Here is a 20,802-nt window from a genome sequence, read left to right as displayed (position 1 = left end):
TAACTGTAGTTTTGAACTCAATGTCCAATCTTTTCTTTTCCTCCATCTCCTTCCTTTGTGTCCTTCTTCTTGTCTGCATTTTAGTTGTTTCCCTGATTTGATGGAATAGCTTTGTGTGCTAGGTGTTCTGGTAGAACCCAGTAGCACAGCCTTCCCAGTTACCTGCGGTGGACAGTCTTGGTGTAGCCCTTTGTGGGCTGTGTATGCAGTCTTGTTGTTAAGCCTTGCTTATTGTTGGTATCGCTGGGAAGGGTTGATCTCCAAGCCAATTGGCTGTGAGGATCAGCAGTGTCTCAGCTAGGAGGGTTTCTGTACTCTGCTTGAATAGGGCGGGGTCTCGGGGTGGCACAGACAATCTTTGGTTCCCTGTCAGTCTCGCCTTAGGAAAGTCCTGTTCGTGGAGAGTTTTGGAAGATTGGTTGCAGGCACGCATGCACCTCTTTGGTAAAGGCGCAGACACGCTTTGGATTCCTGCAAGTCCCTCCTTAGAGAAAGCCAGCCTCTGGGAGAGCTTCTGTGCTCAGCCACAGGTAGGGCGGAGTCTTGGGTTGGTGCAGACAAACTTTGTTTTCCCTTCGGCTCCTCCCCAAGTCCCGTAGTAATGGCCTCTGGCTTCACACACCTCCAAGAGATCTCTGCCCACTGCCTGACAGTCTGGCCTCTCCCTGTCTGGGGCCGTTTATCAGAGCAATAGGCTGATTCTGTTTTCCTCTTGGACAAGAAAGCCAGCCGCGTTAGCTGTTCACCCTCTCCGCGCCAGGAGTAAGCCAGTAGCGAACTCAGCCCGGCCCGCCCTCTCTGCGTGCAGGGAGTAAGCCAGCAGCAATCCCGGTCCGGCCCTTCCTCTCAGCACCGGGATTAAGCCAGCGCCTTTTCGCGCACACAGTTCTCCGTACCTTCACAGTTCCTGAGGTTCAGGGTGCCTTCTCTCTCCTTCCCAGATGGCAGAGCCTCCTCTCAGCCAGCCGTCTGGTGCTTCAGGGCAATGCCTCCCCTGTTTTTCAGTTCTAAATTCAAATTTGTTGTGGTAGGCTGCATTCGGGTGTCTACCCTATGCCGCCATCTTGGTTTTTCTCTCTTTGGCTCTTTTGAAGCTTTGCCGCGGCTCCCAACAGCAGGGCTGATGGGGGGGGGGGGGGGCCTGGGAACTGTATCACTTACCTCCGCTGCCTCCAGCACTCTGTGTGGCAGGTTGCCGGCGACTTAGCGTCGCTAGGCAACCACAGCATCCCTGTCCTGGCCCAGCCTCCTCCCTCACATCACAGCCTGTGATGTCACTGAGGGCACGCTGAGTGTGCACCTCTGAGCTGGGGAGGAGGAGACTGCTGCGAGGGGAAAGAGAGGTGCTGACAGAGGGGACACTGAAAAATAATAATAATAAAAAAGCAATAAAGAGAAAAAAGGAAGAAGGAAAAAGAAGAAGGCAGAGAGGACAGAGAGGACTGGAGAAAGAGAAAGGGAGTGCTTGCAGTGTGACTGTCACTGGGAGTCGGGCCTGTACAGTGAGTGGAAAGCATATATTCTGACCTCCTGCTCCACAACAAGGTCCGGTGGCTGTCCAGAGGCGAGGTGCTAAAACGCTTTGTCGTATGTTTGGAAGAAGTAAAAACTTCCCTGGCCAGCAAAGAGCTCACCTTTGCTGAGCTGGAACAACCAGAGTGGCTGGAAAAATTACATTTTATGGTAGACATGACAGCACATCTAAACACACTAAATACAACCCTTCAGGGGAAAGGAGGCACAGCCCTGCACATGCTGGAGGAGGTTTTGGCATTCGAGCACAAGTTGACAGTGTTTGTCCAAGATTTACAGAAAGGTACACTGTCTTACTTTCCCTCTTTGAGAGAGTTCAAACAAAGTCATGATACGATAAATTTGGAATATTTGAAGTCTGCAATCACCACAATGCAAAGTTCGTTTGGGAAACGAATCTGTGAATTCAGAGAGGAAAAAACCACATTATCCTTTCTTGTCACTCTCCTGGTGATCCATCCATTCCTATTGATTATGACTGCATTTGCAGGTGTAAGTCAACCTGATCTTGACATGGAACTGGCCGATATAGCCGACAAAGATATATGGGTGTCCAAGTTCAAATGCTTGACTGCTACTCTTGAGGATGTTGCCCGTCAGGAGGACATTCTGGCTCAGAATCATAAATGGAGTGATATTGAAAACTTTTCCAAACAGGACAAACTTGTATTCGAAACATGGAATGCCATCCCCAACACTTATATAAACATGAAAAAGTATGCATTTGGAGTCCTGTCGATCTTTGGCTCCACATATGTATGTGAGCAGGTCTTCTCCAACATGAACTATATTAAAAACAAACCGGTCATGCCTCACAGATGACAACTTGCAAGCCTGTGTGAAAATGAAGGTAACGTCTTACAGCCCTGATGTGCAGACACTGTGCACTGAGGTTCAGGAGCAAAAATCCCATTAACCAGGTAAATTAAATATTTTAATTAGCTATTAATTTGCAAAAATATATTTTACGTTAAGTGAAAAAGTCCTTTTTTTCTTCAGATTGACAGCTAACTGCACGATCTGGTATATAGCATTTAAGTAAGAAACAATATATGCAGTGTTATATTTGTTTTAAATGTCACAATGGTTTTGCGGCTCCCAGGTTTTTTTTTCCTCTTCGGAAACAGGTCCAAGTGGCTCCTTATGTCTTAAAGGTTGCAGACCCCTGCCCTAGGTTATATTATCGTACAGCTGATGCCTGTTAGCATGGCACTAAAGGCACTCTCAGGTGTTCTTGGGGTTCTGGTTACCTCATACTTCTCTCTCTCTCTCTCTCTCTCTCTCTCTCTCTCTCTCTCTCTCTCTCTCTCATAATAATAGTATGTGTTCTTATGCCCCACTCATCCTATACCCTTCATTCATACTCCACCCCCGGTTATCTGTGTCCATTGATGGGGCTCATAATGTATGCCCACAAGTCTCTTGGTTGATTTCTCCCCCTTACTCCCAGCGATCCTCTCCTTCCCTGGGGTTTGTTGGTTTAATTTGTGTACTCATTACTGATTGGCTGGTGGGCATTGCAAATGTTTGGTCAATTTGCATTCTTCTCTTTTATTAGTATAGATGTGAGGCCTGATACACAAAATTTGTGCATATAGGTGAAGGGGGTCCTTCAGCCTGACCTGGGCATACACACAATCTGGCACCCCTCCGGAAATGTCCTATTGCCATTGGGCGAGATGCAAACCTGGCTTGCCTCAAACCCGTCAAGCCCCTCTTGTGGGGGACGCATTGACACGTCTCCATGTGGTGCCTGTTGGGAATGCAGCATCAAATCCTTGCTCACCTCTGCATACCTTCCTCACATGCACCCCTGCCCAACCAGGAGCAGCTTCCTTGCAAGTAGCCCCTGCTGATCAGTTTTTATTCTTTAAGGATGTCACCACCATTAGCATATTAGCTTTTTATTATATGGGATGGATTAATTTCTGGTGTATGGCATAGTGATTGAAAGGTCATATACTTTACAAAGTGGCAGAGAAATTCTAGGTGCATTCAACTTTAAAATCATAGTTTTCGTCTTCCATTTTCTTTGCTTCTTTTTTGTAGCCATGGCAAAAATGGCACTTAAAAATGGCTTAATTTTATAATAATGAAGCCTTCAACACAAAATAATTACAGTTCTTAAATTGATGGCAAAAATACCTGTAGGATTTGTAGCTGGTTGGAAAAATACCCATATGCTTCGAGGCAATACTTCTGTCACCTGTGCATGATTGTGGACACCATTAGAAGTAACCACTGCCCAGTGAGACTGCTGACTGACTGGCTCACTCAACTCATGCATGAATCACATATGTTGAATCGCCTGCCTGTACCATGTCTCCCATTGCCCGGCTGACATCCCGTTTTTTCCAACACCACTTCTGCAAAATAGATACTCACAGGCCAAAACCCGACTTCTATGCATGGGCCAAGAAGTTACAATCAAGTGTCATGAATACCCACCCGAGGTATTGTATGGAAGAGACATAATAAAGGGGACAAAGAGCCACATGTGGCTCATGAACTCAGTTTGAAAACCACTGGTTAGGGTACTATAGACATTTTTAAAAACTTGTGTTCATTAACTGGCAGTGACTGCTGCAAGGTAAATGAATAATGGGGTTTTGCAACTCAGAGCAACTGCTGAACAGGAAGTGGAATAAAAGAGACATGCTCAGGACACTTCCTTAGTGGAGCCTGTAGGAGATGTTCGAAGACACACCAGTGTGTGATGTGTGTGTGTGTGTGTGTGTGTGTGTGTGTGTGTACAAATGCAGAGGAATCAAAATCCTTGAGTGCCTTCATAGACACACCTGGAGAGGGAGAGGAAATGCTCTTCTTTGCAGATATACCTGACAGTGCTTCCTTCCTGAGGTAAGAGTATGAAGGCACAGACAGAAACATGCAGTAGGTATAGGTGTTGCTCACCGTTGAAACTATAACAGCTTAATAGAATATTTGTCACACATTAAGAAACAAAATGCTGAGCTTACCACTGAGTGAGCTCCTTTTTCACTTGCTGTACACCTGATGGCCAGCAGTTCGCAGCCTTGCCCACATTCATGAAGGACCATTAGGTTCTGCTGCTTCTCATGGGCACTTGTCACATCCTTAGTTAATCATCTTCCTTGAGGTCACTGACTTCTTCATACACAGCATGGTTCTTCCTTTCACTCAGCTTGTGGACCCAGACATAGTCTTGCCTTTCCTGGATGCTGGCATTGTCTTCCTTGGCTTTTCTTGGGGGAAAAGGGGAGATAATTGTTTCTAAGGTACCTATGGGTGTGGTGTTACTGATAGTGATGGCAATTCATTTTCTCCCTTCTTTCACTGGCACAATTACCTTCACATCTGCACAGGGAGAAAGATTCTGTGGGCCTTCAGCTTTGGGAGACAATTTTAGGTGTTTTCTTAGATGGATATCAGAAGCTTCCTAAGCACGTTCTTCATTAAGTAGGTGATAAAGCAGAGATGTTCTTTGTTGGTAAATATTCTTAAAGTCCAGGGAGACTTCTGAAGGACCAGAAAAATCATGATTTCTGGGGTTCCAAGCCTCATGAAAATCATGCTGAGGAGATTGTGTGGTCAGATCCTTAGGATGCATGAAAAGTGGGAGGTTGGCCATGAGATCTCCATGGTTGTGCTTTTCTTCATGTACACATAGGTTAATTTCTGAGTGTCTCCATTTTGCTCACTCTTTTTTAGAGAAGTATTGGTGAATACTTTTATTTATTCTTTCCCGAGGCCCTTTGCACAAAGATTCCTGCAGTAGGCATTGCTTCCCCTGGCTGCTGGTATGGGTTGTCCTCCAGTATCAAAAACCCAGGCCTTGGCTCTGGCCTGAAACTTCAGGCTTCACTTGCATGGGAGCCTTCAGTTTTCTCTGCTCCGGCCGAGGCTCCACTCATGTAGCTCTCTTTTCCTTTCACCCACCCATCTTAGCAGGTGACCAGCCTTTCTCAGCCACTCCACACCTGCATATGCAAATTAACCCACCATCTTTGTTGGGTTCACTTGCTTACTCACTACTGATAGGCTGGTGGGCATTTCAAACGTTCGGTCATTTTGCATCCTTCTCTTTTATTAGTGTAGATGTGAGGCTTGGTACACGAAATATGTGCATATAGCTGACAGGGGCTCCCTCAGCCTGATCTTCACACACTTGCAATCTGGCACCCCTCAGATGTCCTGTTGCCATGGAGTGAGATGCAGACCTGGCCGGCCTCACCCGTCAAGCCCATGTGGTTGGGGACCTATTGTCATGTCCCCATATGGCGCGTGGTGGGAATGCAGTATCAAGTTCTTCCATACCTGTGCTTATCTCCCTCGTATGAAGTCCCGCCCAACCACATGAAGCTGTCCTGTATGTAGCCCCTGCTGATGGGTCTTATTGTGTGAGAACATCAGGGCCATTAGCATATTAGCTCTTTATTATATGGGATGGATTAATTTCAGATGTATGGCATAGTAACTAAAAGGTCATATACTTTACAAAGTGGCCGAGGAAGTCAGGCTTCATTCAACTTTAAAATCACAGTTTTCATCTTCTAGTTTTCTTTGCTGCTTCTTTGTAGCCATGTCAAAAATGGCACCAAAAAATCCATTTAATTTTATAGAAATGAAGCCTTTAACAAAAAATAATTACAGTTCTTAAATTGATGACAAAAATACTTGTAGGATTTGCAGCTGGTTGGAATAATACAGGTAACTTAATTATTCCAGGAGGAACTTTTGTCACCCATGTGTGATTGCGGACAAGACTAGCACTAATCACTGCACAATGTGATGCTGACTGACTGGCTCACTCAACTAGTCCATGAATCGCACATACCTTCCTCTTGATGAGTGGCCTTCTTGCTCCATGTCTCCTGTCGCTGGACCAATAGACATTCCATTGCTGCTAATGCCACTTATTCAAAATAGAATCGCCCAGGCCAAAAACTGACTTCTGTGCATGGGCCATGAAGTTACAATCACAGTGTTGTAAGCGCGTGCATGAGCTATTTTATGGAAGAGTCACAATAAAGGGGACAAACTGGGCTCCTGAACTCAGTTTGCAGCCTACTGGGTTTGGCCAGTATTGACATTTTTTAAAACTTGTGTTTATTAACTGGCAATGACTATTGCAAGGTAAATGAATAATGGGGATTTGCAACTCAGAGCAACTGCTGAACTGGAAACAATAAAAGGGACATGCTCAGGACACTTCCTTAGCGGAGCATGTAGGAGATGCTCAAAGCCATACCCCGTGTGTGAATGTGTGTGTGTGTGCATACAAATGTAGAGGAATCAAAATCCTTGAGTGCCTTCATAGACACACCTGGAGAGGGAGAGGGTATGCTCTTCTGTGCAGAGATACCTGACAGTGCTTCCTTCCTGAGGTAATTGTATGAAGGCACAGACAGAAACATGCAGTAGGTATAGGTGTTGCTCACCATTGAAACTCAACAGCTTAATAGAATATTTGTCACACATTAGGAAACAAAATGCTGAACTTACCACTGAGTGAGCTCCTTTTTCACTTGCTGTACACCTGATGGCCAGCAGTTCGCAGCCTTGCCCACATTCATGAAGGGCCACCAGTTTCTGCTTCTTCTCATGGGCACTTTTCACATCCCTAGTTAATCATCTTCCGAAGGTCACTGGTTTTTTCATACACAACATGGTTCTTTCTTTCTCTTAGCTTCTGGACCCAGGAACTAGTCTTGCGTTTCCTGGATGCTGGCATTGTCTTCTTTGGCTGACTAGAGGCCTTTGCTTTCCTTGGGAGAGAAGGGGAGAGAATTGTTTCTCAGGTGCCTGTGAGAGTGGTGTTACTGATAGTGATGGTAATTCGTTTTCTTCCTTTCTTTCATGGGCACCATCATCTTCATATCTGTGCAGAGAGAAAGGCTCTGAGGGACTTAAGCTTTGAGAGATAACTTTATGAGGGGTTTGATGGGGCAGTAAAGGCCGAGTGCCATTTTTGCAAAACTGTGAGCAAGGTCTTCCTCATCATTTAAATCATCCCACTTACAGTGATGCTTGCCACTCTTTTCCTCAAGCTCTGGCTCCCACTTATATTTAGAAGGTAAATCTTTGTAAGGCAGGTTCTCAACCATAAATGGAGGAACAGCAGCAGGAGCTGAGGGTAGAGGCAGGGAAGGTGGAGGAGGCTCAGAAGGTGGGGGTGAGTAGAGATCTCTTTCCTGAGACCCTGAATTACCCATATTTTACACCCAGTTGATTAAGTTTATATAAGAATCTACTCCTCCTTAACTTCAGTCTGGTGCACACACACTTATAGGTGCAATCCCCTGCCTCTTGCCATACATTGGGCATGAAAAATCGGGTCCTGTTGCAGCAGGGATCTCCCTTTTCCGTGGCTAGCACTGAAAGAGAGATGAAATTGATTCTTCATAGAGGCATCCGAGGATTGAGAAATAATGAAATGAAGAGAGTTGATGCAGAAATAGGTTCAAGTTGGGTCCCAGGTGGGTTGCCCAAGTCCTCTGCTGAAGAGACAGATGACTCACCTGAGCCACACAGCACATCTATTTACTCTCCAATATACAAAGGGTTTCACCGGAAAACCCAAAACCAAAGGAGCTCGGGAGGGCTCAGGTCCCACCCACTCCTTTTTCTCTGTTGCCAGACAGGTTCCACATCTCAAAGCCCTCTAGAACCTGGACAAAGGCAAGCTAGGAAGTGATAACACCTCCACACTCCCAGGTCAGGGGTCCAACTGACATGACTCTGCCAGTGTCTCTGGCTCAGCCAACAATAATCTAAAGGATGTCTAGGTGTCTTCCCTGGGGGCCCCTCTACATCTAATAACTTAATAAAATATTTGGCACACATTAAGAAACATAATACCCCAAAACTGGTTTGGCTCAGTGGATAGAGCATTGTCCTGCAGACTGAAGGTTCCAGGTTTGGTTCCGGTCAGGGCCACGTAAATTGGTTGCGGGCACATCCCTGAAGGGGTCGTGCAGGAGGCAGCGGATCAATGTTTTTGTCTCATTGATGTTTCTAACTCTCTACCTCTCTCCCTTCCTCTCTGTGAAAAATCAATAAAATAAATAAAAAAAAGAAACTCTGAACTTACCACTGAATGAGCTCCTTTTTCACTTGCTGTACACCGGATGGCCAGCAGTTTGCAGCCTTGCCCACGTTCATGAAGGGCCACCAGGTTCTGCTTCTTCTCATGGGCACTTGTCACATCCCTAGTTAATCATCTTCCTTGAGGTCACTGACATCTTCATACACAACATGGTTTTTTCACTCAGCTTGTGGACCCAGACATTAGTCTTGCCTTTCCTGGATGCTGGCATTGTCTTCCTTGGCTGATGAGAGGCCTTTGCCTTTCTTGGGGGAGAGGGGGAGATTATTGTTTCTGAGGTGCCTGTGAGTGTGGTGTTACTGATAGTGATGGCATTTGGTTTTCTTCCCCTCTTTCATGGGCACCATCATCTTCACATCTGTGCAGAGAGAGAGGCTCTGTGGGCCTTCAGCTTTAGGAGGTATCTTTAGGTGTTTTCTTGGTTGGACATCAGAAACTTCCTGAGCCACGTTCTTCATTAAGTAGGTGATAAAGCAGAGATGTTCTTTGTTGGTAAATGTTCTCGAAGTCCAGGGAGATTTCTAATGGACCAGAAAAATCCTGATTTTTGGGGTTCCAAATGTTGTGGGGTCAAACCCTGGGTTCAAAATAAGACCACCGGGGGGCGGAGCTTGAAGATGGTGACTGAACAGTCGGACTTGTTCTGACTCTGGTCCCAGAACAGATAAAAGTAGCATCTGAGTTGCTCAGGGAATGTTGATTGGCAGCTGAGGGGCAGCGGAGTTCTCAAGGAAGGTAGGGAGCTGTCCGCTGGACAGGATTTCCTGGCCGGGTGGCCAGCACTGCCGCGGCAGCGGAGGTGGCGGCGAGCTGAGGGCTGCGGCTCGGGGGCTCTGCCACCTTACCAGGAAAGGAGTAGCTTCTCTGAGGCCTGGAAAACTCCAGTGGAGAGGTCCATCGAGCAGCTGAGAAGCCCGAATCGGCGCAAACACTTGGATTCAAGGGAGTTCTTCGGTCACCCACGGAAAGGTCAGAGTTTGCGGGGATAGCCTGAGGGTTCCTGGTCCCGTGGTGCAGGCAGCCATAGCCTGAGCTCCGGCGAGGCCCCGCCTCCACTGTAGCAGGGAGCGCCTGCTGAGCTGAGCCCAAAGAAGGCTGCAGCGACACCTAGTGCTGGGTTTGACATAAGCTTCCCCAGAAGCGGGAATTCTTTTTTAAAAAACGCCAGGGGACACGGGACAGAGTGTTAAGAATCGCGGCTGTCCTGCCAAGGGCAGAACATCTGGACACCTTGGCGCCTGATCCCCTTCACCCCCTAGCTTCAGAATACTAGGGAAGGACTGCCCAATTGGGTATATCCGGGGAAATTGCAGGGGGAAATTGCCTTCCTAGAAACAAGGGATCGGAGCCAGAAGAGATAGTCTGGGAGCCAGCTGGCACTCTGCCAGCTAGAGCCATAGAGAAAGAAGGCCAGAGCAACCAAAAAGGCTGGGAGGTCAAACCGGAAACACTGACACCTAAGAGCTGAATTACAAACTGCCCCCCCTTTTTTTCCCTTTTAATTAATCAAAAATAAATGGACACAAATAACTAAGATATAGCCTACTTAAAATTAAGGATTACCTTACAAAACTGAGGTGCAGTGGAATGCTGGGAACTGCAAGACTGTCTGGTCCGAGAATCAGGAGTGCCAAAAACATTAACTGAGGAAGTGAATGACCACTACTGGACATTTTTATGCTAATTTTACTATTCTTTATTTTCATTTTTTTACATCTTTTATTTAATTTTCATTTTTCATATCTTTTACTTAAGAAACAATTTTTTTTATTTTTTCCTTACTTGATTTTACCTTTTCAATTACATTTTTCAATCTCTATCATTATTACTACTGCTATTTTGCAATTTTTTTTTTCTTTTCTTCCTCTCCAGTACCATTTTATTTTTTCTTTATTTTACATTGGGAGTAACCTTCATTCTATTTTAATCTCTACTAGAGCATCATTCAACCCTATCTCAACTCAACCTTTAAACCATCACTCTTACTAAACTTCACCCTTTAGTCTATAGTTTATCCTATCCCTTTCCGGCTTTAGTTTTTCCTCTATTATTTCTGTATATCCCCTGCTAAAGCTCTTACTATACTTATAGACCTAAGTTCCAACACCTGATCCAAGTGTATAAATACCAATCTCTGCACTATATTAACTAGTTAAAAAAAACCAAAAAAAAAAAAAACCCAAAAACTGCACTCCTCTCTATCCTTTTTGCATTGTTTGTGTGAAGGTTGATTATTGTGAATTTTTATGCTTTTTAGTGAAATTGTTATGCTTATTCCTGTATTGTTATTGTTGCTTTGTATTTTTTTTTTAAATCCTCTGTTTTTGTTTGTTTCTTTTACTTCTGTATATCATAGCCTTACTTAATAATAGTGGATATTGTAGTTTGTATTAATCTCCAAGTATTGTTACTGGCATTGGCTGGGTTCAGAGGTTGTTCTATGGCAATTTTCTCCACATATATATAGTTTGTTTCCCATTTCTCTTTTAGTTTGCTTCTTCTCTCTCTCTCTCTCTCTCTCTCTCTCTCTCTCTCTCTCTCTCTCTCCTTTTTTTCCCCTGTTTTCCAACTTCATTTTGTAATTACTTTTTTTCTTTTTCTATCTTTATCCCTCTTTTTTTAAATTATTTATTATTTTCTTAATTTTTTAATTTTAATTTTAATTTTTTTATTTTTATTTTTTTTAATTTCTCTTTATTTTATTTTTACTTTTCTTCCTTCTCTCCTATCCGCTAAGTTGCCTTTCTCTAGTGGTCACCTTTATTAGAGGTTATTAATACTGTAAATGCATTCCTGTTAAGTGCCTCTTGTGTTGTACCTGGTAGTGTTGTATTTTGTACCTTTAAATCAACGCAGGAGAAGGAACACCACATAACCAGACATCCTGAAAAGAGAGGCCATGGGGAGACAAAAACATAGTCCGCACGTGAAAGAAAAGCAGGCATCACCAGAAAAGGAAGTAAACGAGTCAGAGACAAGCAGCCTAACAGAGCAAGAATTCAGAGTAATGATCATAGGATGGCTAAAAAGAGTGGAAGAGAAATTTGACAATAGCCAAGAAGAAATGAGGAAGAACCATGAGGAACTGAAGAAAAGCCATGAGGAACTGAAGAAGAACCAAGAAGAAATGAAAAATGACATCGCTACCATGAAGAATGCAATAGAAAGCATCAAGAGTAGACTAGATGAAGCAGAGGACCGCATCAGTGAGCTAGAAGATAAGATGGAAAAAAATACCCAAGTAGAGCAACTTCTAGAAAAAAAGATTAAAAAGCAGGAGGAGAGCCTACGGGAGCTTTGGGACAATACAAAACAAAATAATATTCGAATAATAGGAGTTCCAGAAGGAAAGGAAACTGAGGTAGACATGGAAAAAGTATTTCAAGAAATAATGACAGAAAACTTTTCTGAAATAGAGAAAAAAAACCGCACAAATCCAAGATGCTCGCAGAGTCCCAAGCAAAATGAATCCCAGAAGACAGAAGCCAAGGCACATTATAATTAAATTGGCAAACAACATCGACAAAGTAAGAATCTTAAAAGCAGCCAGAGAGAGACAGAAAGTTACATACAAAGGAACCCCCATCAGACTAGCAACTGATTTCTCAACAGAAACTTATCAGGCCAAAAGGGAATGGGATGAAATATACAAAGTCATGCAAAGGAAGGGTCTGAATCCAAGAATACTGTACCCAGCAAGGCTATCAATCAAAACTGAAGGGGAAATCAGGAGCTTCACAGAGAAAAAAAGACTGAAGGAATTTATCTCCACCAAACCAGCAATGCAAGAAATGCTAAAGGGTCTACTGTAAAAATAAAGAAATAAGAAGTGAAGAAGGAACATGGGTATAGAATAAAAATGGCGTCAAATGAGTACCTATCAATAATAACCTTAAATGTAAATGGATTAAATGCTCCAATCAAAAGACATAGGGTAACAGATTGGATAAGAAAACAAGACCCATACATCTGTTGTGTACAAGAAACCCACCTCAGAAAAAGAGATGCACACAGACTGAGGGTGAAGGGATGGAAAAAAGTTTTCCAGGCAAATGAAAATGAAAAAAAAGCTGGGGTAGCAATACTTACATCTGACAAATTAGATCTCAGAGTGAAGGACATAAGAGATAATGAAGGCCACTCCACTTCATAATACTAAAGGGAACAATCCAACAAGAAGAAATAACCCTGGTAAATATATTTGCACCCAATTCAGGAGCAACCAAATACATTATAAAACTGCTGGAGGACATTAAAAGAGAGATTAATAGCTATACAATCATAGTAGGAGATTTTAATACCCCACTGTCACCCTTCGACAAATCATCTAAACAAAAAATCAGCAAAGAAATATCAATCCTAAATGACTCACTAGACCAGATGGAATTAATTTACATCTTCAGAATACTGCACCCCAAAGCCACAGAATATACATTCTTCTCAAGTGCACATGGGACATTCTCAAAGATAGACCACATTTTGGGACATAGGCAAAGTCTCTTCAAATTCAAGAAGATAGAAATCATATCAAGTATCTTCTCAGACCATAATGGCATAAAACTGGAAATTAACTACAATAAAAATAATCCAAAGAAATCAAACACATGGAGACTAAACAGCATGCTATTAAACAAGGACTGGGTTACCAGAGAAATCAAGGAAGAAATTAAAAACATCCTGGAAACAAATGACAATGAAAACACAACAATCCAAAATCTACGGGACACAGCAAAAGCAGTTTTGAGAGGGAAGTTCATATCCTTACAAGCTTATTGCAAAAAACTAGAAAAAAGGGTAACAGATGATCTAACTCTACAAGTGTAAGCAGAAGGAAGGAAATAACAAAAATCAGAGCACAGATAAACGACATAGAGACCAAAAAAACAATACATAAGATCAACAAAACCAAGAGCTGGTTCTTTGAAAGAATAAACAAGATAGATGGACCTCTAGCCAGGCTAACCAAGAAACAAAGAGGACCCAAATAAACAAAATCAGAAATGAAAGAGGTGAAATAACAGACCCCACGGAAATACAACAGATTGTTACAAAATACTACGAACAACTGTATGCCAACAAACTAAACAACCTGGAGGAAATGGACATATTCCTAGAAAAATACAAACTTCCAAAACTCAATCAGGGAGAATCTAAAAATCTCAGTAGACCAGTGTCTTGGGAAGAAATTGAAACAGTCATCAAAAAGCTTCCAGCAAACAAAAGCCCAGGGCCAGATGGCTTCACAGGAGAGTTTTACCAAACATTCAAGGAAGAACTAAAACCTATCCTCAGACTATTCCAAAAAATCCAAGAGGAAGGAACACTTCCAAACTCCTTCTATGAAGCCAGCATCACCCTAATACCAAAACCAGATAAAGACAACTCAATGAAAGAGAATTACAGGCCAATATCCCTCATGAACATAGATGCCAAAATCCTCAACAAAATTCTCGCAAATCAACTCCAGAAGAACATCAGATAGATCATACACCATGACCAAGTAGGATTTATTCCAGGAATGTAAGGATGGTACCATATCCGCAAATCAATAAATGTGATATATCACATAAAAATTGAAAGATAAAAATCATATAGTCATATCAATTGATGCAGAAAAAGCATTTGATAAAATCCAACACCCTTTCCTGATAAAAACTCTTAACAAGGTGGGAGTACAAGGATCATACCTCAACATTATAAAAGCCATATATGATAAACCCACAGCCGACATTATACTCAATGGGAAAAAACTAAAACCATTCCCTCTAAGAACAGGAACAAGACAGGGATGCCCACTCTTGCCACTCCTGTTTGACATAGTACTGGAAGTACTAGCCATTGCAATTAGACAAGAAGAGGAAATAAAAGGCATCCAAATTGGAAAAGAAGAAGTAAAGTTATCCTTATTTGCAGAGGACATGATATTGTACATAAAAAACCCAAAAGACTCCATTAAAAAACTAATTGACTTAATAAATGAATTTGGCAATGTAGCAGGATACAAAATTAACGCCAAGAAATCCATGGCATTTCTATACACCAACAGTGAAACTACAGAAACAGACTAAAAAAGCAATTCCATTTACCATCGCACCAAAAAAATTAAGATACCTAGGAATAAATTTAAGGAAGTAAAGGACCTATATGCAGAAAACTACAGGACACTGAAAAAAGAGATAGAGGAAGATGTAAGGAGATGGAAGAACGTAACATGTTCATGGATTGGTAGAATCAACATCATCAAAATGTCCATACTTCCTAAAGCAATCTATAGGTTCAATGCACTCCCCATTAAAATACCAACAGCATATTTCACTGACCTAGAAAGAACTCTCCAAAAGTTCATTTGGAACAATAAAAGACCCCGAATAGCCATAGCAATCCTGAGAAAGAAGGATAAAGTAGGACGGATCTCAATACCAGACTTCAAACTGTATTACAAAGCGACTGTTCTCAAAACAGCCTGGTACTGGCACAAGAACAGACATATAGATCAATGGAATAGAATTGAGAACCCGGATTTAACCCAAATCACTATGCTCAATTAATATTTGACAAAGGAGGCACGAATATACAATGGAGTCAGTTTATTGAAGACAGTTTCTTCAATAAATGGTGTTGGGAAAATTGGGCAGACACATGCAAAAGAATGAAACTAGATCACCAACTTACACCATACACAAAAATAAACTCAAAATGGATGCAGGACTTAAAACATCAGACGGGAAACCATAAAAATACTAGAAGCATCCACAGGCTGCAAAATCTCAGACGTATGCCAAAAGAACTTCTTCACTGATACTGGCCCTTGGGCAATGGAAGCTAAAGAGAAAATAAACAAATGGGACTACATCAAAATAAAATGCTTTTTTACAGCAAAAGAAACCATCAATAAAACAAGAAGAAAGCCCACGGTGTGGGAGAACGTATTTGCAAATAACACCACTGATAAAGCTCTAATCTCCAACATCTACAGACAGCTGATACAACTAAATAAAAGGAAGGTGAATGATCCAATTAAGAAATGGGCAATGGACCTAAATAGAATATTTTCTAAAGAAGACAGAAGGAAGGCCAAAAGGCACATGAAAACATGCTCAAAGTCACTAATTATCCGAGAGATGCAAATCAAAACAACAATGCGGTACCATCTCACACCTGTCAGAATGGCCAACATCAACAAATCAACAAACGACAAGTGTTGGCGAGGTTGCGGAGAAAAAGGAACCCTCGTGCACTGCTGGTGGGAATGCAGACTGGTGCAACCACTGTGGAGAACAGTGTGGAATTTCCTCAAAAAACTGAAAATGGAACTCCCATTTGATCCAGTAGTCACACTCCTAGGAATATATCCCAAGAAACTAGAAACACCAATCAGAAAGGATATATGCACCCCTATGTTCATAGCAGCACAATCTACAATAGCCAGGATTTGGAAATAGCCTAGGTGCCCGTCAGCAGATGATTAGATCCAAAAACTATGGTACATCTACACAATGGAATACTATGCTGCCATAAAAAAGAAGGAATTCTCATCATTTGCAGCAACCTGGATGGAATTGGAGAGCATCATGCTGAGTGAAAGAAGCCAATCAATGAAAGAGAAACACCACATGACCTCACTCATTTGTGGATAATAAAGATCATTATAAACTGATGAACCAAAAGATAGATACAGAGACAGTAAAGCAACAAGCAGATTGTCAAATTTCAGTGGGGAGGGGAGGAGGATCTGGGGGAGATAATAGATCAACTGAAGGACTTGTATCCATGGATATAAGTACAACCAATGGACATAAAACTCTCGTGAGGGAGGGGATGTGTGGGAGGGAGGGAGGGGGGAAAAATCAATAAAATATGTAAAAATAAATAAACGTTAAAAAAAAAATAAGACCACCGGAGGCTGATACTTTATTTAAAAAAGCAAGCAAGGAATTTATTAAACTGGCCAGGGCAGCCACAAGAGTACCACATGCAGGTGGACCCTACACGACTGCGAGGCTTTAGGGGCAGGTAGTTATTTTTCAAGGTTCTGAGAAGGAAAACCCTCATTCTACAATAGGGGTGTCGAACTCAATCAGAGAAGGGGCCAAAATCTAAAATCCAGCCTAAATTGCGGGCCGAATGGTTTACTGAACAGTCATAAACTGTCATTGTGATGGAAACGCAGCGGAGTGCAGTGATGACAGCTCGGTGCGGGCCACATTGCAAGGCCTGGCGGGACGGATTTGGCCCGCGGGCCTTGTGTTTGACACATGTGTTCTACAACAAACTTGTTTGGAATTTTCTGCTGTTTTTCCTAGATAAAATGTTGCTGTCTAGTTTGCTTTAGCCTGTTAGAAGCATGATGTAGATAAACTTAGCTGTCTGACCTTGCAGGCCAGAGACTAGATATACCCACAGTCTCAATACCATGCCAGGTGCATGTTTTTTTTAAATTGGATAGAACAGCATTGTTTTCGAGGCCAGCATTGAGATTACCACTAAGTGTACATACGGCTGGCTCTTTGCTGAAATAGAAAGTTTTGCCTGTAACCTTGCCCAGAATTTGAACTCATCCTCCCTAAGCCCATTGCGCGATGAACAAAGCAAGTGAAGGTCGAATGAAGGGTTAAAATTCAAACAGTAGTTTTTACCCAAGTATGATTGCTACCATATTTCATTCCCTACTGGTCTTTTGGCAATGAATCTATACCTTAGATTCATTACTAGTATCTACTAGTGGAGAATACTGAGTATGTAAGACCATTATTCTATCCTGTATTCTATCCTGTACAAAATTAACCAAGCATTTTATGAGACATGGCCCAAAGATTAAGCGTATAAGTAATTGTATCGGTAATAGTGGGCCTGCTATGGCAGTCAGTAGGGTGGTGAGCCAAGGGGACCACGAGTACAAGTTCTCATACCAGTTTCCTGCAGTCTTCTGAGCTTCCTCTCTGTCAGCTAGCCTCTTTCTCAACTGACTTAGGCTTTCCCTTATGACCCAGGAATGATTGGTGTAGAAACAGAAGTTTCTCCTAGAGCTAGGCAAAGTCTCCCTCGCTTTAGGAACAACAGATTTAAGCCTCTTCTGTTCTGCAAAAACTATTTCTGCTAGGGACCTGACCGATTCTTCTCATTTTTCTATAGATTGATCTAGGTTATTTAACTCCTGGTCTATTTGTTGATCTAATTTCTGCTCCTACATTTAGCTTTACTTAACCTCTGACTTTCTCACTGGCTAGCAAAAAAAAAAATTTTTTTTTACAGTTACCAAAACCCCTAGTACCACAGTTCCCATCAGTACTGCCTCACTGCAGTCCAATTCCCCTCCTGTAGGCATCAAGTCTCCTCCTGGCCTGTGTGGAGCCCAGGCTAGGGATCTCACTGGTGAGTCCGCTGGTTGCCAGGATTCAGGCCGTTTTCTGTGCAGGAGCTGGGAGTGGTGTAGCCAGGTCTGGGTGTCGTCTACTTCAATAGCCGTGGGTGTGCTCAGGGTAACAGTGTGGTGTCCCTTTCAGGTTGGGGTGAGTCCTTGGGCAGTGAACTTCTCTACCCACACAGAAACTCCGGGCTGGAAGGGGTATACAGGGTCCACGGTGGGCACTGGCAGTGCATCTGGAACAAGCTTATGGGTGTGTCTCTGGGTAAACTGCAGAGCCTGTAAGGACTTGAGCAAGGGAATGGTTATGAATTACAGCTTTCAGTTTCTCCCTGACCCTGGGAAGGATGGAGAAAGATCTACTATACATGATCTCAAAAGGGGGGAACCTATCCCAGTAGGGGGTACACCTGGCCCATAAGAGGGCGAAGGGCAGGAGGTTGGTCCAGTTTTCACCGTTTTCTAGGACAAATTTAATTAAACTTTTTAGAGTTCCGCTCATGCCTGTCCTAAGGCTTGAGCTATACTTTGAGATACCTTGCTACAAAAGCTGGGCTGTTATCTGATCTTATGACTACTGGCAGCCTGAATTTGAATTTAAGTATAATCTCCTGGAGTAATTTTCTTGACTACTATAGAGGCAGTTTCTGTTCTATGCTTCAACCTAACCAGAGAAGGTGTCTATAAAAACTAGCATGTGCTTTTACCTCAATGCTGGTGGCTTAATCTCTGTGAAATCTACCTCCCAATGCTCTCCTGGGGAATTTTTCTGGGGCCTGAATTCCCAGGGAGACCCTCCTACCTCAGCATTTATCTGTATACAGATAGTACTTTTAGTGACTATGCTTTTACCTTACTTAAGCTTCGTAGTATCTGCCTCACAGAAGTTCAGAAGTCTTGGTGACACCTAAGTGGGTAATCTGGTGTAACTGGGCAACTAACGTCCGATCTAGAGCCTCTGGGACCAACAGTCTGTCTTCTGGTAGGGTCCACCAACCATCTGGTCCTTTGATGGCTTGCTTTTGTTCAGCCAATTCCTCCTCTAGTTGGGTAGAGGTGGGCGTCCGGCAGGGTTACTGAGACTTGTAAAGTCCCCACTGGTTTTTGGGCATCTTCTTTAGCAGTTTGGTCTGGGGCTCTATTTCCTCTGGCTTTAATTGTCTCCCCTTTCTGATGTTTTTTGCAGTGCACTATTGCAACTGCCTTTGGGAGTCAGATGGCCTCAAATAAGGCTAAAATAATGTCCTTTCTGGCTGAAGGTGGTAACCTTTCCCAGGGGACGGCACTGTGTCCCCATCAAAGGGCCTGGATTAAGGCCAAAAGTTCAGGAACTGTGCCCAAATGGTGTGGTCCAGGGTGACTACTGCTGCCCCTGTATATCAGATTCCATCCTGAATGTAACTGCTCCCATCAGTGTACAGTACCTCATCTGGTGGTGATGGCAGGACATCTGTCAGTACTGTGTCTGTTACCTCTATGCAGTTATGAATGGGTTCCTCTGGATCATCTGGAAGCAGACTGGCAGGGTTGATGGCCAGTGTCTTATGGAACCTGACGCAGGGCTGATACAGGAGAAGAGCTTGGCACTGTGTGATTCTGGTATTTGATATCCATCTCACTGGAGCACCTCAAAGGAGGGCCTCAACGGCATGGGGTGTTATCAGGGCTAGCTCCTGGCCCAGAGTCTGCTTATCTGCCTTCTTCACCAGCAATACAGTGGTGGCCACTGCCCAGAGGCACACTGGCCACCCTGCTGCCACAGGGTCTAGCCTCTTAGTCAGATAGGCAACAGGTCTCTTCCAGGGACCTAGAGTCTGAGTGAGAATCCCTTTGGCAATGCCCCTTACCTCACTCATGTAGAGCTTTGTGGCATCTGGCAAGGCTAGAGCAGGTGCTGAGACGAGAGCCTTCTTTAGCTCCTCTAAGGCCTATTGTTCCACTTTGGTCCAGTTCAGTGGCTGCGTTCCCCCAGTATGTGTTCTTTCCTAGGTCCATAGTCCTTCATAATGTCCAAGGAAAATAGGCAGTTTGTCTGGTGGCTCCCTGGACTGACATCTTCTTAGAGGTCCCATCGGCTCTGTCAAGACTGAATAGACTGCCTCAGTATCCACCAGGAAACTAATAGGTTTGCCCTCTACTTGTAAGGTTACCCTTGGGGCTTAATGGAAAGGAGCCCCGGTCCTGTCAGTCTTCTTCCTCTAAGTTAAAAAACTCTTGGAGTCTTAAGTCTCCCTTTCTTTCAGACCGTCTCTGTCTCTTCCGGCCTTTCCTTCTGTCTCTCTCCCTCTCTAATCTCTGTCCCTTCCTGTCTCTTGCTCATGTCTCTCTCCCTCCCTTTCTCACATACACACTCACACTTATACACCCATATCACTTTCTCTCCCAATCTTTGTTTCTGTTTCTGTCTAAATCCTTTTCTCTCAGACTCCAAGAGTCTCTTTCTTAAGTCTCTGTCTCGTTCTTTCCCTCTCTCCCTCTCTAGACCTCTACTTCTGCTGTTTCCTTCTCTCCCTGCTTCTCCTTTTCATCACATTTATAACCGTCACAAACTTTTAGATATTTTGCATTAGCCTTTAAATCTTTCTATGTTTTTCAAAAATGTATATCCATGCTCAATCTCATTATTTTAAAATATTTAGAAAAGGTAGAGAGAGGAGGGAGCAGCTCAGCACTCTGTTCCCAGGCCTCTAGCCGCTTGAAATTTTAAAGTGACACATTTTTCCTACAGATAAAGATCTCAGATTCTGATGAGCCGGAAAAAGGGGATGGGAGAATTTCTAACGGTGCCTTTAAGCCCCCTAACAGAACACTGTGAAAA

General features: G+C 43.2%; 1 long non-coding RNA gene across 1 annotated transcript; it reads left to right on the top strand.

Moving 5' to 3' along the window:
* Positions 1–13,402: 13,402 nt before the first annotated feature.
* On the top strand, positions 13,403–18,497 carry LOC123652185. Its single transcript, XR_006741345.1, has 3 exons — positions 13,403–13,414; positions 17,250–17,260; positions 17,889–18,497. It is a non-coding gene; the product is annotated as an uncharacterized LOC123652185 (long non-coding RNA).
* The last annotated feature ends 2,305 nt before the right edge of the window (positions 18,498–20,802 follow it).

Source organism: Pipistrellus kuhlii, unplaced genomic scaffold, assembly GCF_014108245.1.
Source record: "Pipistrellus kuhlii isolate mPipKuh1 unplaced genomic scaffold, mPipKuh1.p scaffold_m20_p_12, whole genome shotgun sequence".
NCBI lineage: Eukaryota > Metazoa > Chordata > Mammalia > Chiroptera > Vespertilionidae > Pipistrellus > Pipistrellus kuhlii.
The sequence above is the reverse complement of the archived record's forward strand: the minus strand, read 5'-3'. Positions and strand labels throughout refer to the sequence as shown.